Source organism: Tenrec ecaudatus, chromosome 10 (assembly GCF_050624435.1).
Source record: "Tenrec ecaudatus isolate mTenEca1 chromosome 10, mTenEca1.hap1, whole genome shotgun sequence".
Lineage (NCBI taxonomy): Eukaryota > Metazoa > Chordata > Mammalia > Afrosoricida > Tenrecidae > Tenrec > Tenrec ecaudatus.
In genome coordinates, this window is record NC_134539.1 from 109,222,484 (window position 1) to 109,237,879 (window position 15,396).

The window sequence follows — 15,396 nt, forward strand, 5'->3', positions numbered from 1 at the left end:
ACTAAAGGTTTACAAAGTAATGAAATTGTCACTTGGCAAAAGTTGTATTTAAGTGAAATCAGATTCTCTACCTCGCTTGGCAGGAGCATATTATAACTCATAACATAAATCCAAACAATGTTTTCCAGAGGGACAGTGAACTGACCCCGTTTAAAACGTTTGAGGACCCCTGGGGTAAAGTATATTCAGATGTCTACTTTTTCTTTTCAGATAAATCATTTTTGGCTTTGTTTTTTGCTTTCCATCAGCTGACTAGAATCCATATTACCAGATCATTTCGGTTAAACCTTTATTTCTGTTGTGATAATAATAATAAAACCAGTTGCCATTAAGTCTATTCTGACTCCTGGCAACCCTTATGTGTGTCAAAAGAGACCTGTGTCCCCACAGGGTTCTCACAGCTGGTTTCTAGAGACAGACTGCCAGGTCTCTCTCTGAAGTAGCTACGGTCAACTCAAGCATTCAGCCTTTCAGTTAGCAGACAGATGTGTCTGTGGTGGACCAACTAGTGTTTTCCAGGTGCTGTCAGCTAGGTCCTAACCTGCAGCAACCTTGGAATAGAAGGGAAGACTGCCTAGCCATGCATTATCTTCCTCGGAATTCACTGTTGTAGTTTCTATATCAATACTTACTGCCTGACTCTCTTTACCAATCATGATGGCTTTTCTAGTAACTGGTCTTTCTAAATTGACGTCTAAAGCAAGAGAACCAAAGTCTTGTCATCTTCACTTCTAAAGAATATTCTGGTTATATTTTTCCTAAAACCCAATTTATTTATTCTTCTGGCAGGCATGATGGTATATTTAATATTCTTTGTCAAAACCAGTTTGAATGCTAGCAATATTTCTATTTTACTCTTTGCTGTCCAATTTTCATTTGAGTATGAGGCAAATAAAAAAAGGCCATCATTGGGTCAGCACACCATAAGTTACCTAAGTAACATTCTTGCCTTTAAAGTCTCTTGCAGTAGAGTGCTTTCCTATTCCAGGCTTTGCCTGTCACCATACTGGAACGACTACTCTTCCCCCTGATCCTGGATCAACTGCCCAGGTAGCCTCCAGGGAAATTCAAGCCAAACGTCTAACTTTGCTTTCCACCTTGAAATGAGAGTGGTGTCCTGAACAAAGCTAAAAACCTCATTGCCATTAAGTTGATTTTGACTCGTAGAGACCTGTAGGAGCGAAGAGAAGTGTTCCTGTGGGGTTGCCAGGCTGTAAATCTTCATGGGAGCAGAAAGCTCATCGTTCTTCTGTGGAGCAGCTGCTGGTCTGAATTAGAAAACAAAGCTACTAAGTACGAGAGAACTCATCTTCTTTCTTCATCTCTACCAAGTGATTTTGTTACTCACTGACATCACAATTTGTAAGCACGGTCTCATTATTGCTGTCTTCTTTCAGCTCTTTCTTTCTCTCCTTCTCTATCAACCAGTCTAACCTCATCACTTCCTGGCTTTCCTTTCTGGACATTAATTCTAAAAATCCCCAATTCCCATGGCACAGACATCAATCACATTTTAGATGTAACCTTTACTTCTTTCCAGATGTGTTCGTTTACATTAAGAGTGCTCAACATTGCCAAAAATCAAAATAATGTAAAGTTTTCATCATCTCATTTGATTTCAGGCATTACACCATTTTGAACACCTGAGAAACCCAAGCATACTGACTTTGGACTTACATACTTTTCTCCTATGTAGCTTTCTATTCAAATCAGTTGTTCTGTATGATACAATATGCATGTTGACAATTCAGCTACTCTAGAAAGGAATGGGAAATAAAGGCAAGCATTTTGTAAGGGTATGGTTTTAGAGATTATGGAGCACACTTTTTAAACTCTACTTGTTAAAATATACAAAAATAAGACTGTAAGATTTCCAATACATACTGTACAGCCTGACAGGCAAATTTAAATGGTTCTACAAGGTATTCTTTTTAAAATGCTGCTTCCTATAAATTATCTTGCTTTATTAAGAAATCTATAATTTTCAGATTCACTGGGATTCTACAATGCCAGCTAACTATCTCATAGAAATGAAAACCACTAATTATATTACTTGTTCTCACTAACCTAGCTTCCAGCTTGCATTCTATTAATTGCATAACATCAAAAGAAAGAACTCACCAAACTCAAGGCTGTTGACCTCGGGGAGTTTAAAAATATGTAAACAATGATTCTTGAGGTCAGAAAACACTTTCTGGGAAACAACAATAAATACCACACATCCATTTTTTCAAATTGGATTTGATAAACTAGATGAAGGAACTAGATGGGGAACTAACTGAAAATAATTAGTATGTTTATGTACTCAGACCTCATCCTTAGAGATTGAAGGAGAATCTGGATTTTTAAAATGTTCTCCAAGTGATTCTGATGCACATCCTTAATAGTGAACACAGAACATAGTACTAAAGAGTTGAAAACAAAATCTCACGGAGAAACTGAGACGTCTCAGTGTCAAACAATATGATCTGGACTTCACAAGAGTGTTTCCGCACAGAGCCAGAGAGTAAAAATGTTAATGTTGTGAGCATATGGCTCCTGTTGCAACTATTCAATTGTCACTATAGCAAGAAAGCAGTAGTACGCATGCAATTGTAAAGAACAGAATGGGCTCCATTCCAGTATTTTATGAACAATAAGTTTTGCGCATTATCCTTTTGATTTCCCTCATCTATTTTTAAGTGCCAAAAATAATTTTTAGTTCACAAGTAGTACAAACGGGCAGATTACCCCATAAGCAAGGTCCTTATACTTAGTAAACCCACGTGAAACGGTTCACTACACATTAGTAAACAAGCACAAGTCAGTCAATGTTTACGCGACTTCCTGAGTACTCAGTTCCTGTCAGGAATTTCAAATTTGAAGAGCTTTGATTCTGTAGGAAGGTGCTGCAGGGTTGGGAGAGAGACAGAGATGTCAGCCACACCCAGAAGCAGAATCCTTAACGTGGTGAAAAATATGTGGAATTGTTCAATACAGATTAGTAATGAAAACAGGTAAGACATATCACCACCACCCTACCTGGACAAATAAATTAGGTTATCTGGAGTAGCCAAAGGAACCCTCGTGGTAGAGTGGGATAGGCACTAGGGTGCTAATTTCAAAGTCAGCAGTTCAAACCAACTGCTTTGCAGGCTAAAGATGAGACAGGCTGCCCCCATAAATTCTTAGTCTTAGAACCTCTATGAGTCAGCTCTCCTCTGCCCTAGAGGGTCACTATGAGCAGAAGTCAACTCTATGATAGTGGTTTTAGATGGAGCAGCCTATTTCTAATGGCAATATCGATTTCAGAGTTGTTGGGCACATTAAAGTAATTAATACATGGTATAAATGAGACCCATCCCTAGACAAGTGCATAGTGCTTTGCAAAGTAGAGGTTCAGTGAGAAAGAGGAAGACCATCAATGAAATGGATTGCCACCGAGGCTGCAACAATAGGTTCAAACAGAACAACAATTTTAAGGATGGCACAGAACCAGGCTGTGTTGTATTCTTTTGTATTCAGGGTCACTATGAGTTGGAACTGGCTCAACAGCCATCAATGAACAATTACAAATGATGAATTAATACAGTTAAGTGCTATATGACTGTGTGTGTCTTAGTTTCTTTATACAAACCATCAAAGAGCTCATGGAAAAATGGAATGAAAAAATAATAGAATTTTTCCGTCAACTTTTTGAAGTCCCTTTGTGTATCTCCTTGCCCTTTGTTTAATACCTTTCTCATTGTGTTAGCCTGTTTTTAAAAAAAGTTTTATCAAAACCAGATTGTTGTACACGAGAAATGATCTCCAATTATTTAGGTAGAAATTTATTTTATTATATATATATAATTTTTTCTTGAAAGATCATTTAAAAAAAAGAAAAGAAAGATCATTTTATTGGAGACTCTTACAACTCTTGTTACAATCCACACATTGATTGCTTCAGACATGTTTGTACCTATGTTGTCTCCATTCATTTCTAGACATTTATTTTCTATTGAGCCCCTGGTATCAGCTACTCGATTTTCCCCCTTCCCTACCCCCCACCCTCATACCCCCTTGATAGATTATAAATTATTATTATTTTTGTATCTTACACCATCCACTGTCTCCCTTCCCCCATGTTTTCTGTTCTTCCCCCTGGAGAAGGGAGTATGGTTATGTGTCAATCATTGAGATCAGTTCCCTTTCTCCCTTCCTCTCTGCCCCCTTATCCATAGTCTTCTGGTATTGCGATTCCCACTCCTGTTCCTGGATTCCGTATGTCGCGAGCCCCTATCTCTTTTCTATACCTGTGTACATGCTCGGGTCTAGTCTGAACTGAGAAGCAGTACCGGGGGCATGATAGTGAGGGGTGAAAAATATATTATTATGATTCACCATAAACCCAATTCTTTCTCAAAATTCCAAAGGTAGATATATATATCTGCAGTTTAGCTATAGCAAAAATCCTACTAACTAGAATCTAAGACAAATACATACTTACGTACCAAGACCTAAGAGGAGAGCATAAAAATTATTAAATTCTAACAAGCAAATATAAATGTATTTAGAAAGAATTTGTCAAAAAATGTAGCACTGCATTATGACCAAAATATTACATTACTATTATAAGATGTTAGGTAAGATGAACCTGTTCCCCCATTTCTCTATAGACCTTCTCCTCAACAACAAATTTGCTCCCCCGACCCCTCAGCCTTAAATAAAAAAAGAAATCAGGTTTGGAGGGTTTTTTTAATTTTTAAAGTTTTATTTAATCAGTAAATTTAATGAATCACAGAATATTAGCGTCTCTCTCTCACCCTCGTCTGGCATGGCCTAACACTACTGTAAGTCAAAGCACATAAAGAAATGATCCTCTAATTTAGGTGAGGCCAATTACCTCTAATAAAGATGTAATGACAAACATTCCACATTCCTGAGCCTTCATTTTTTGACTGCTAATTTGGAACATGCCTGTGACCCATCTGTCTGGCAATTTCCCATTCTCCTTCAAGATCCAGCCTGAAGGCAGCCCATTACAAACTCTGTAAAGCCTCCCTTACCAGCCCAATCTCCCCCTCTTTAGTTTCATTGTGCTGTGTACATACAAATACAACCCTAATAGCTACATTTACTGAGTATAATCACATGCCGGCACTTTTTCCTACATTGTTCAATCTTCACAACACCCAGCACAGAAACTAATAGTTACTTAACAGTGGAGGAAATAATTTCACTAAAGTTATGTCATAAACCCATGTTCTTGACACAATGGATGGATGTATGGATTGTGATAAGAATTGTATGAGCCCCCGATAAAATGATTTTTTAAAATGGCAAGACTGGCATTCAACTAGTGTTCATTTTTTATTCGTACACCAGTGATTCCAAACAGGAGGTATGAGGGCAGTGTAGATAGGATTCTGTCTTTATTAGATATTCTGTCTGATTAGATATTGTGATTCTGCATAAAACTTAGAGGCAGGGAGTTTTTTGTTAATATAAATTTGAAAAAAAAAAAAACAAACACCAAAATACTCTACCAGGGGTCCTTAAACTTTTTACACAGGGGGCCAGTTCACTGTCCCTCAGACCCCTTGGCGGGCTGGAGTATGTTAAAAAACAAAACAAACTATGAACAAGTTCCTATGCACACTGTACTTATCTTATTTTGAAGTAAAAAACAAAACGGGGCAAAAACACCCAGCGGCCTGGATAAATATCCTTGGTGGGCCGCATGTGGCCCGCGGGCCATAGTTTGAGGACCCCTGCAACTATACTGCCTCACCATTCTTTATAATTATTTACACTGCTGTCTCTAAGCTAGACTGACTTCCTTAAAGAAAAATACTGAACTGGATTCAATCTGCATTTCTAGTATTAAGCACAATGTATGACAGTAAAAAATGTTGGGAATCCAGTTTTGCTTAACGACTTCCAAATTAATGGACTCAACAACGGTTGCAGGTAGTGACGGGCTGGGCAGAATTGTATCACTGTACATAGAGTGGAGCCCTGGTGGTGTAGTGGTTATGTATTGGGTTGCTAGCTACAAGGTCAAAAGTTCGAAATGACCAGTCAGTTCCAAAGGAAAAAGGCAGGCTTTCTACTCCCACAAAGAAAATTGGATTCTCAGAAACTCAGAGAGGCAGTTCTACCCTGTATTATAGGGCAGAATGTCAGAATTGACTCAATGCCAGTGAGTAGGGAGCCATTACGAATTAGACGTACCCTACAACAGGCAGTAATTTATCATGGTAATGTATTTTACAGTTAATAAAATTCTTTATACACACCATCTTCTTAAAAGATCTTTAAAATAAACTTCAAAAAATGGTGTATTTATTCAATATCCAAAGTCTCATTTTAATAAATTAACCATCAATAAATGTCAAAAGATAATAACCATGTTCAATTATCCTTTTGTCATATGAAAATATTAGATGAATCATATTTTAAAAAGCTTTAATTAGCAGAATGAGGGGTTTTGTTTGTTTTTTGCTATTTCAGCAGTTTTGACCTCCCCTGAAAACACACACACACACACACACACACACACACACACACACACACACACACACACACAGAAAACAGAGTAACTCCCTTATTTGATTTCACAGTACTTTGTACACGCACATATTTAACACATCTCACACTACACTGTAATTATCTACTTTGAAGCTGGCTCCTCAACAACACCCCTCCAAAACTGCAACCTCCACACATTCCTCATCGAATCTACCAAATATCCTTCAAAGGAGCCACCAGCTACTCAGTACTCAAACAATGCATCTCGGAGTCCCATGTAGCTCAGCATGTAGTTAACCCACATAACATGTATCTATGAAAAGCTACCTTGGAAACAAAAGTGAGAATCTTGGTTCAAAAAAAAACTTAGAATGAGGATGGCAACAAATGTACAAATGTGTTTTACAAAATGTAAGTATTTATGGCTTGTGATAAGAGTTGTACGAGCCCCCAATAAAATGATTTAAAAACGAACAAACAAAAAACTTAGGATATATATATAGTTGAAGACATGAGCTATAAATATACCATTTCATTCACTGACTATTCCAGTAGTCTCTGTGCCGTGAGATTACACAGTAAAGAATTAATAATGAAATGATATTTACCCCTAACCTAACTCACAATCTAATTAAGGGTGAGTTAGGAGGGTGGGTATGGGAAGGCGGTAATAAAGAAAACATGGCAAGACCTGAAAAGTGATCATCAAGTCAACATTATAAACTAAGACTTAAAAAAGACAGAAACAGTGTTGGCAGCTTTTTTGAAAAGGGCTCTGGAAGATGGTAAAATATTATGCTGTGTATAACAAGAAAATACAATATTGCTGAAAAAGTGAAGTTAAAAATAGCGAACTGAGAAATATAGAGTAGTTATTAGGTTTGGGTATTTTTTTTAAGCGCAGTGGTTTTAACACTAAAATCAAGATATTTCAACTGCAAAAGTACAAAGATAATTGGCATCCGTGGGATCAAAAGAGAAGCCCTTGTTTTTAAATAGTCTTGAGTACATTTGAAGACATGTTTGAAACTTACATGCAAAGTTTCTTGAGCACAGAGACAATATCTTATTACAAACATGAATAAAAACAATGACTCCTTACATAAATCTAGATCTCTGGGAATGGTCTTCTGCTGATGCAATTAACCTATCCGCTTAACAGAGTTGTGTCCTGGCCAACCCCTCTGAAAACTGATTTAATAATTTTACCACTTTGGATATTCTAGAAGAACACTGTTCTGTCCATCTTCATACTGCAGATGAAAAGACAAGAAAACAGCAGATGCTTTTAAATATTAAACTAAGGAGGGCCAGAAGAACAAACAAATCTGTACTGGAAGAAACACAGCCAGAATGCTCCTTAAAACTGAGGACGGCGAGACTTCATCTCACACACTGTGACTGTCTGTGGAAAATGATACCATTTTTGGTAAAGCAGAGGGTTAGCAAAAAAGAGGAAGGCTTTCTTTCAAGAAAATGCACCGCCACAATGGCGGTAACAATGGTTTTCACACATAGGAACGAAGGTGAGGAGGGCACCAGGTGCGGCAGGGTTTCCTTCTGTTGTACACTGAGCCATCAGGAGCTGGAACGAACGATCTTGAACGGACAATCTTCACCTAGCAGCAGTGTCAGGTTACCCAACAACAGGTGGACTATGGATAGGCACTGGGCTACCAACAGTAAGGGCTGCAGTTGAAACCCACCAGGTGCTCAGCAGGTGAAAGATGAGGATTTTTGCCTGGTGAGGATTTACAGCCATGAATCGACTGGATAGCAGTGACTTTTTTGGTTACTTGCGATTACTTACTAATCTGTAGTGAACAATTTCACACCTTTTTCACCACACCAAAGATTCTGCACCAGTTAACATTATCAAAGCCTCTTGTCAAATGTTCAATCCCTGAGAGGGATGGAATACAAAGCAAGATAAACATGAGTTTACGTGAGATTATTTACTTCTATACTTTCTTTACACGTTTACCTTTGCCAACTGCTCATTACAGATTAATACATTCCAAGTACAAGTTAACCCTGTTTACTGAGTACTCAGTTCCTGTCAGGGGTTTTAATAGGCCAGATTCGTAAATACAGACTAATGAGTGAGCACAAGAAAACCCGCAATAATCTCTAAAATGAGTAAATACTGTAGATTAGTAAATAACCATAAGTAAATCTATGCTTACCTTGCTTATTAGATAATCGATCCCTGCCTACAGGCAGTCTCACAAATTCTATTTGAGTAAAAATAGTGTTTGCAGAAGAATTTAAATCCTACATATGGATGGTGTGTGCAGATGACATATGGAACATCCACACTTACAAGGTCTCAAAACGTATCACAACTGGGCTGAGGGAAAGAACACCCGTTTACAATCAATCCATCCACTTTACCACAGGACTGTGGTGATCTTCCCTTATCGAGATGTTAAATACTGCTGATTTTGACAAATGTGTTGATAATTACAACAAATGAGGAAAATCACACTGTAACTGGAGAGCTGCCCAGCTAAAGTGGGTAGCTCTGACTAGGCTTGAAGCAACTGTTGTTATGGATAAATGTGCCTCCCCCCCCATTGTTTTCAGAATCCAATTGAGATTTTATGTAATAATGCTAATTTTTAATGGTTGACTTTTTGAAAAACAGAGTTAAGTATAAAAGGCCAAGAGAACTGTGTTTGCAGACTGAGTTTGGTCTGTTGGTTCTTCCATCTGAAAACGTGGAATGAGTGTTGATGATTGCACTGCTTGTTTCAACGCCTTAGAGACTTTTTAAAAAGATACAAAATTTAGGAATGTATGGTATAAAACAGATGACAATATCATTCATTCCATTCAATTCAAAGCATAAAAATCAAAGTCAAATAATCTCATCTGCAGGCACCTTCCTCCACGTTATTGCAGCATTATCTATATTTACCGTGGCTCTCAACCTTCCTCATGCTGCCACCCTCTCATACAGTTCCTCATGTGGTGGGGACCCCCCAACCATAACATTATTTTCATTGCTACTCCATAACTGTCATTTTGCTACTGTTATGAATCGGGCAACCATAAAAAGTTGTAGACAACCTAAATGCTCATTTCTGTGGTCTAGATACAGAAAAACTCTATGAAATGAAACATTTAATACTTATTAACTAGTAGGCATTAAGTTGATTTCAATTCAAGGCCACCCCATGTGTTTGGATAGAACTGTGCTCCTTGGGATTTTCAATGGGGATATTTCTGGAGATTACCAAGCCTTCCTTTATTAAAGTCTCCACTGTTCTCGGTAGCTGAGTGTGTTCCCCGTGTGCATCACCTGGTGATTCCACAAACTGCTGCTAAGCACCGCTGAGTCCGTTCCAACTCACAGCAGTTCTGTGTACAACAGAAAAAACCACTCTCCAGCCACATGCCTTTCTCACATGGTTCTGTCTGAGCACATCGTTGCTGGGACTGTGGTCAAGGGTTTTCCTCTTTTTTTCCTGACCCTTTACCAAGTAGGATTTCCTTCTCCAGGGACTAGTCTCTCCTGATAGCATTTCCAATGTTTGTGAGATGAAGTCTAACCACCCTTACTTCTAAGAAGCATTCTGTCAGCGCATGATACTTTATTCTTTACCAACACCACAATTCACAAGCATCACTTCTTCTGGGGGGTCTTCCTTATTCACTGTGCAGCTTTTCCATGCTTGTGAGACAAATTAAAAAAACCACGGCTTGGGTCAGGTGCACCTTAGTCTTCAAAGTGACACCTACCTTTCAAGAGGTCTTGTGCTGATTTGCTCAAAGCGTGATTTGATTTCTTGACTGTTGTTTACATGAGTAGATCCAAATAAAAAGGATCCTTAACTTCAATCTTTTCTCCACTTACCACAATGCTGTCTATTGGTCCACTTATACACAGTCTGGTTTTCTTTAAATGAAGTTGAAAGCCTTAAGGAAGGTGGCATTCTGCTTATCTTCAGCAAGTGGCTTAAGTTCTCCTCAATTTTAGTAAGCAAGGTTGTGTCATGTGTGTACCTCCTTCCTCCAGTCCTGATGCTGAGTGCTTCATCAAAGCCATTCCGTTTCTCGGACTATTTGCTCGCATACAGATTGATTAAGTATGGTGAAAGAATATAAATATAACCCTGGTGTAAATCTTTCCTGCTTTTAAACCATGCAGTATTCCCTTACTCTGCTCAAAGCGTCTCTTGAACCACATACAGTTTTCACACGAACACAATGAAGTTTCTGGAATTCTTATTCTTCAAAGGTATCCACAGTTTGTTAGCTCCACCTAGTTGAATGCCTTTGCATGTCAATAAAAGAAAAACAAACAGCCTGGATATTCTCTTCCAGCCAAGACCCAACCGACATCATCAAGGGCAGCCTCATCCTGGGTCCTCTTCCTCAGAGACCGGGTGGCGTGGTGCATCCTGGTTGGGCTGCTCAACCTCAAGGTCAGTGATTCAAAATTATCAGGATGAAATGTTCTACTCCTATAGTTACAGGGTCGGAAACCCAGAGGCAGTTCTACCCTGTTCTACAGGGTTACAATGAGTCCGAATCAACTCAATGGCAGTGAGTTTGACTTTGAGTATGTTCTCTTCTGAATTCCTGGCAGAGAACATTCTGTTAGATGAAAATACCAAGTGGTAAAATAATATACACTATAGTAACATCCATGTGAACTTTTAGCAATTCACAAAGCACCATTATGCATTGTTTATGGATAGATAGATATGTAGTTAAAGTATTAAAACACAGAACAAAAGGATATATACAAATTTTAGGTGAAACTTTACTTGTGAATACAGGTTAGAACAAGAACTAAATTGGAAAGTGGAACAAAGAATGCATCAATTTTAACTGTAATAACCCTTCGCTGTTCTTTTTTTTAAAGAACTCTAGAGCAAGTATGACAAAATGTTACCAGCTGTCAATTCTGATGGTAGTTATTTTGTTATATTAAGGCAGTTTTCCCAAATGTTTGACATATGCCACAATAAAAGTAACAAATTAAACAAATGCAAATAATAAAATGTTAAATAAAAAGCATTTTTCAGATTAAGTGTAAGTCTCAAGATAGGCCCTCTACCCTGCAACCCATAATTGATGTACATGCACTGAAATAAAGAGCCCAACACTTCTGATGCCCCACTCTGGAGAGTTTTAGAACCAGTATCGGTTCAATAAAACACCAGCTTGTCTACTTGCAAAGTGTACGGCCTCACATTTCCCTATTTGTCTACTTATGAAAGGGGTTAATAATACTACCTACCTCAAGCAGTTGTAGTAAGATTTATTTAACATGAAAATCAAAGTTTGGGGTATTGCATGTCCATATCTACTTCTCTATTTTCCTCTTTACTGCTCAGGAATAGTGAAGAAGTATAATGACAATAATTTCACTCTAGAGATGATATAGGTGCAGTGCCCTTGGCACTTTTACATACCACTATAATAAAAATAAGAGACATTGCTTTCCTGGAGTCCAAGGGCAGAGAATAAATCAGTTGTGTTATAGAGTAGGCAGAAAGTAAAGATAGACTACTAGCATCTCATGACCAACACTTATTATTTACTAAGTGCTAGGCACTGCTCTATCTTTAACTGCATGAACTCAACTGATATGTCATGTCACAAAACAGTTTATATAAACCAAAAGAAAAAGTGATACTAGGTACTAATATTATGAATTCGGGGCAAAGAAAATTTGTCCCAGGTTGAAGAAATGAGAAGATGCTGCCTGGAAAAGGAAAGTTTACTCTGTACGCCAGAAGAAGACTCATAGGAAAAGGGAATAATAGGAGGAAAGTCAGTAACTTGAAAGGCTGGATGATAAGTTCGGAGGTAATGGGTTTCAGACAATCATAGTACAACAACCTGGAGAAGAGCAAGGGTGGCAGTACAACATGAGGAATGTAATCAATGGTCACTTAATTGAGCAATGTGGACACTGCTGAAATGTTGATTTTTGGCTGTGGGTCTCAAAACCAAAACCGTATGGTCATCCAGTTGAGTAAGACTGATATAGATACAGAACAGAGAGGCAAGGACTCTTTATCAAAGCCACTAACACAGTCCACTACCATTTTACACACTGTGGCTGCTGGATTCGCACTGCCAACCTTTTAGTTGGTGTTTTAAGTGATACACCTCCAGGGCTCCACTGGTTGTGCATACTTGCAAACAAAACTGAAAAACAAAAAAATGAGTGAAAGGGAGTAAGGAACAAGGATGAAAAGGTGAGAAAGGGACATAGAGGAAAAGTCTTTCACTGACCATTTAAAGTTAAACTAACATTTATGAAGCATCATGTAACGTGCCCTCTGCATGTTCATATACATAGCACACTAAACATGTAAAAGGTTGGCGATGGGTTTCTGGTAATTAAGGGACTATAGTTCAGGAAAACTCATGCCTGCTTTATTATGCAATACCCTACACGACTCCTCCTCTTACAAAAGCTACTATGGCTAACATCCAGTTCCTCAAATCCATCCAGTTACTCAAGCCAGAAATCTGCATAGCCTGAACTTCCCCCGCCTAACACACTACACATTCATAATTCTACCTGTTAAGCCTTTTTCCAGTCAGCAGCGTTCATTGAAATTGTGCTATTTCAAGCATTCATCATTATTTCCTGAAAAGACTAACCCAAAATCCAATCAATTTCTACCCTGTTGCCCAGAAAAAAATTCTGACTCATAATGACCTGCATTGGGTTTCTGATGCTGTAAATTTTATCTTTTCGAGAGCAGGCAGCATCACTTTTCTCCCTCAGAGTGACTACTGAGTTTGAACTTCCAATCTTGTGGTTAGCAGCCCAACCAATGCCTAACCCACAACTCCACCAGGGCCCCTGTCATCTATCTAAAATACCAACCTGGCTATCATGCTTGCCTTTGTTTAAAATAATTTGCAAGCTATACAGCATATAATGCATGAATGCTATAAATCTGACTCATTCTTTCTAGCCACCCAGCTCAACTACACAAAAAAACAGTAACAACCACATCGCTTGCCATTGAGTTCACTTTGGCTCACAGCAACCCTGGGACAGAACAGAACTGCCCCTTTTGGGTTTCGACTAAATCTTCACAGGAACAGGTCATTTTTCCTCTCAGAGAGCTGTTGGTAGATCTGAACTGCTGATCCTGCAGTTAGCAGCAGCCCCATGTGTAACCCACTACATTACAGGGCTCCTTAACCACCCACCGACATATACATGATAGTCTTTTATAGGTGGCTGTTCTCTTCAAGATTCAATTCAATCATCACCTCTCTCAACTGTCCCTGGTGGGATCATTTGACAGCTCCTGTAATAGATATCATTTATCAGTTTTAAAGCATTTGGAATAGGAATACTAGTATGTTAAAAAAAACATTCATGCAAATATTAAGAGCATGGATTTGTTCCATGAATACTTCCTATCTTCAAGGAATCCAAAGTCTAACTTAACTCTTGTAGACATAGATTCCCTAAAACTGTCTAAAAATTGGATCTGGAAAACACAGGAAAGAGAGGAATGAAAAAGAGCAAGAGAGAAGAACAAAAACTTCACTCTCAATGAACTGTGTTCAATATTCTTCAGTACCTCTCTGGAAAAGTCTCTAACAGTAATAAATGAAAACAGACAATGTATCCAATAACATAGTATGTAGATTCAAAATATTATGAGGATACTGAATTTCTCGTGTATTAATCATTTTATTAAGAACCTAAAGCACAAATTCAGGAAAGTTCTAATTATTCAATTTTTATCAAGCTCCTCCCTTTATAAAATTAAATGCATGTGTGTATAAGTAATCTAGAAATAGGGAGCTAAAATTTATCCAAGAACTGAATAGCTGATGAAATATTCTGTCTATAAAAGTTCATCATTTATGAACGAACAATGAAAAAATTGGATGTAACAAAATATGTAGACTTTGTTTTCAATGATTCAGCAATCACTACAGTCTTGCAGTATTACCATACTAATCGCAAATCTCAACAAAAAACAATTAAGCTTCCTGGACTTGAGCTAATAAAAGAGAAATGACCTTTACCTACTGAGAAAAATAGTAAGGGCCTATATGGATTAGAAACTATCTCGGGCCAAAGTCCTCGTTTTTCAGGAAGTATCACAACATGGCTGAAATGCATCGAATATCACTAACACAAACCACATCAAAAGTACTTGCTTTTGAAATATCAGAAATAACTGTGTAAGAGTCAACCTCCATTCTCCCTTCTTCTCTATCCAATCAAATACCTTGTCCTGTCTAATGCATCTTTCTTCAATGTCTGTTGAGTTCTTGTCCGGTCAAACCTTACCACTACTACTACACTTCACACCGTTATTATCTCTTAATCAGGCGACAGAGGCCCTGAGTAGTGTACATGGCTAACAAGCTTAGCTGCTAAACAAAAGGCTAGGCAGCGGTTCTCACTCTGTGGGTCATCCGATTCATAACAGTAGCAACATGACAGTGATGAAGTAGCAACGAAAATAATGTTATGATTGGGGGATCACCACAACATGAGGAACTGTATGAAAGGGTCATGGGCATGGCATTAGGAAGATTGAGAACCACTGGGCTAGAGGTTTGAGTCCACTCAGAGGCATTATGGGAAAAAAGGGTTAGCAATGTACTTCCCCCAAACCCTATAGACCCCATGGGAGAGTTCTATTCTGTCACATGGGGTCTCTATGAGACTGAATCCACTTGACAGAAAAAATAAGAATAAAAGAAAATCCTAGGAACTGACTTACCAACAACTGGTTGATCTGGATGAATTTCAAACAAGTTTCCCTAAATCCATTCTTGACTTAATATCTATTATCTACATAGTAAACAGGGTCCCCTCTCTAAAGTGCTAGCTGGCCTGCCCCTTCTCTATTTATTACCCTGTCTTTATTCATTAAGTAAATAGCAATTCTTTAT

At 38.2% G+C, this 15,396-nt stretch overlaps 1 protein-coding gene across 3 annotated transcripts in view; it reads right to left on the bottom strand.

Annotated features, from left to right (window-relative positions):
* The window catches only part of PAFAH1B1 (platelet activating factor acetylhydrolase 1b regulatory subunit 1), a 65,477-nt gene that overhangs the window by 36,433 nt on the left and 13,648 nt on the right, over nt 1-15,396 (bottom strand). The window contains exon 1 of one of the 3 annotated variants that reach the window (XM_075561187.1): nt 1,172-1,243. The exons of the other annotated variants lie outside the window; for them this stretch is intronic. The gene's annotated coding sequence lies outside the window, so the exon portion shown is untranslated. Of the gene's footprint in view, nt 1-1,171; nt 1,244-15,396 lie in introns of those variants that run through there. 3 annotated transcript variants of the gene reach the window in all.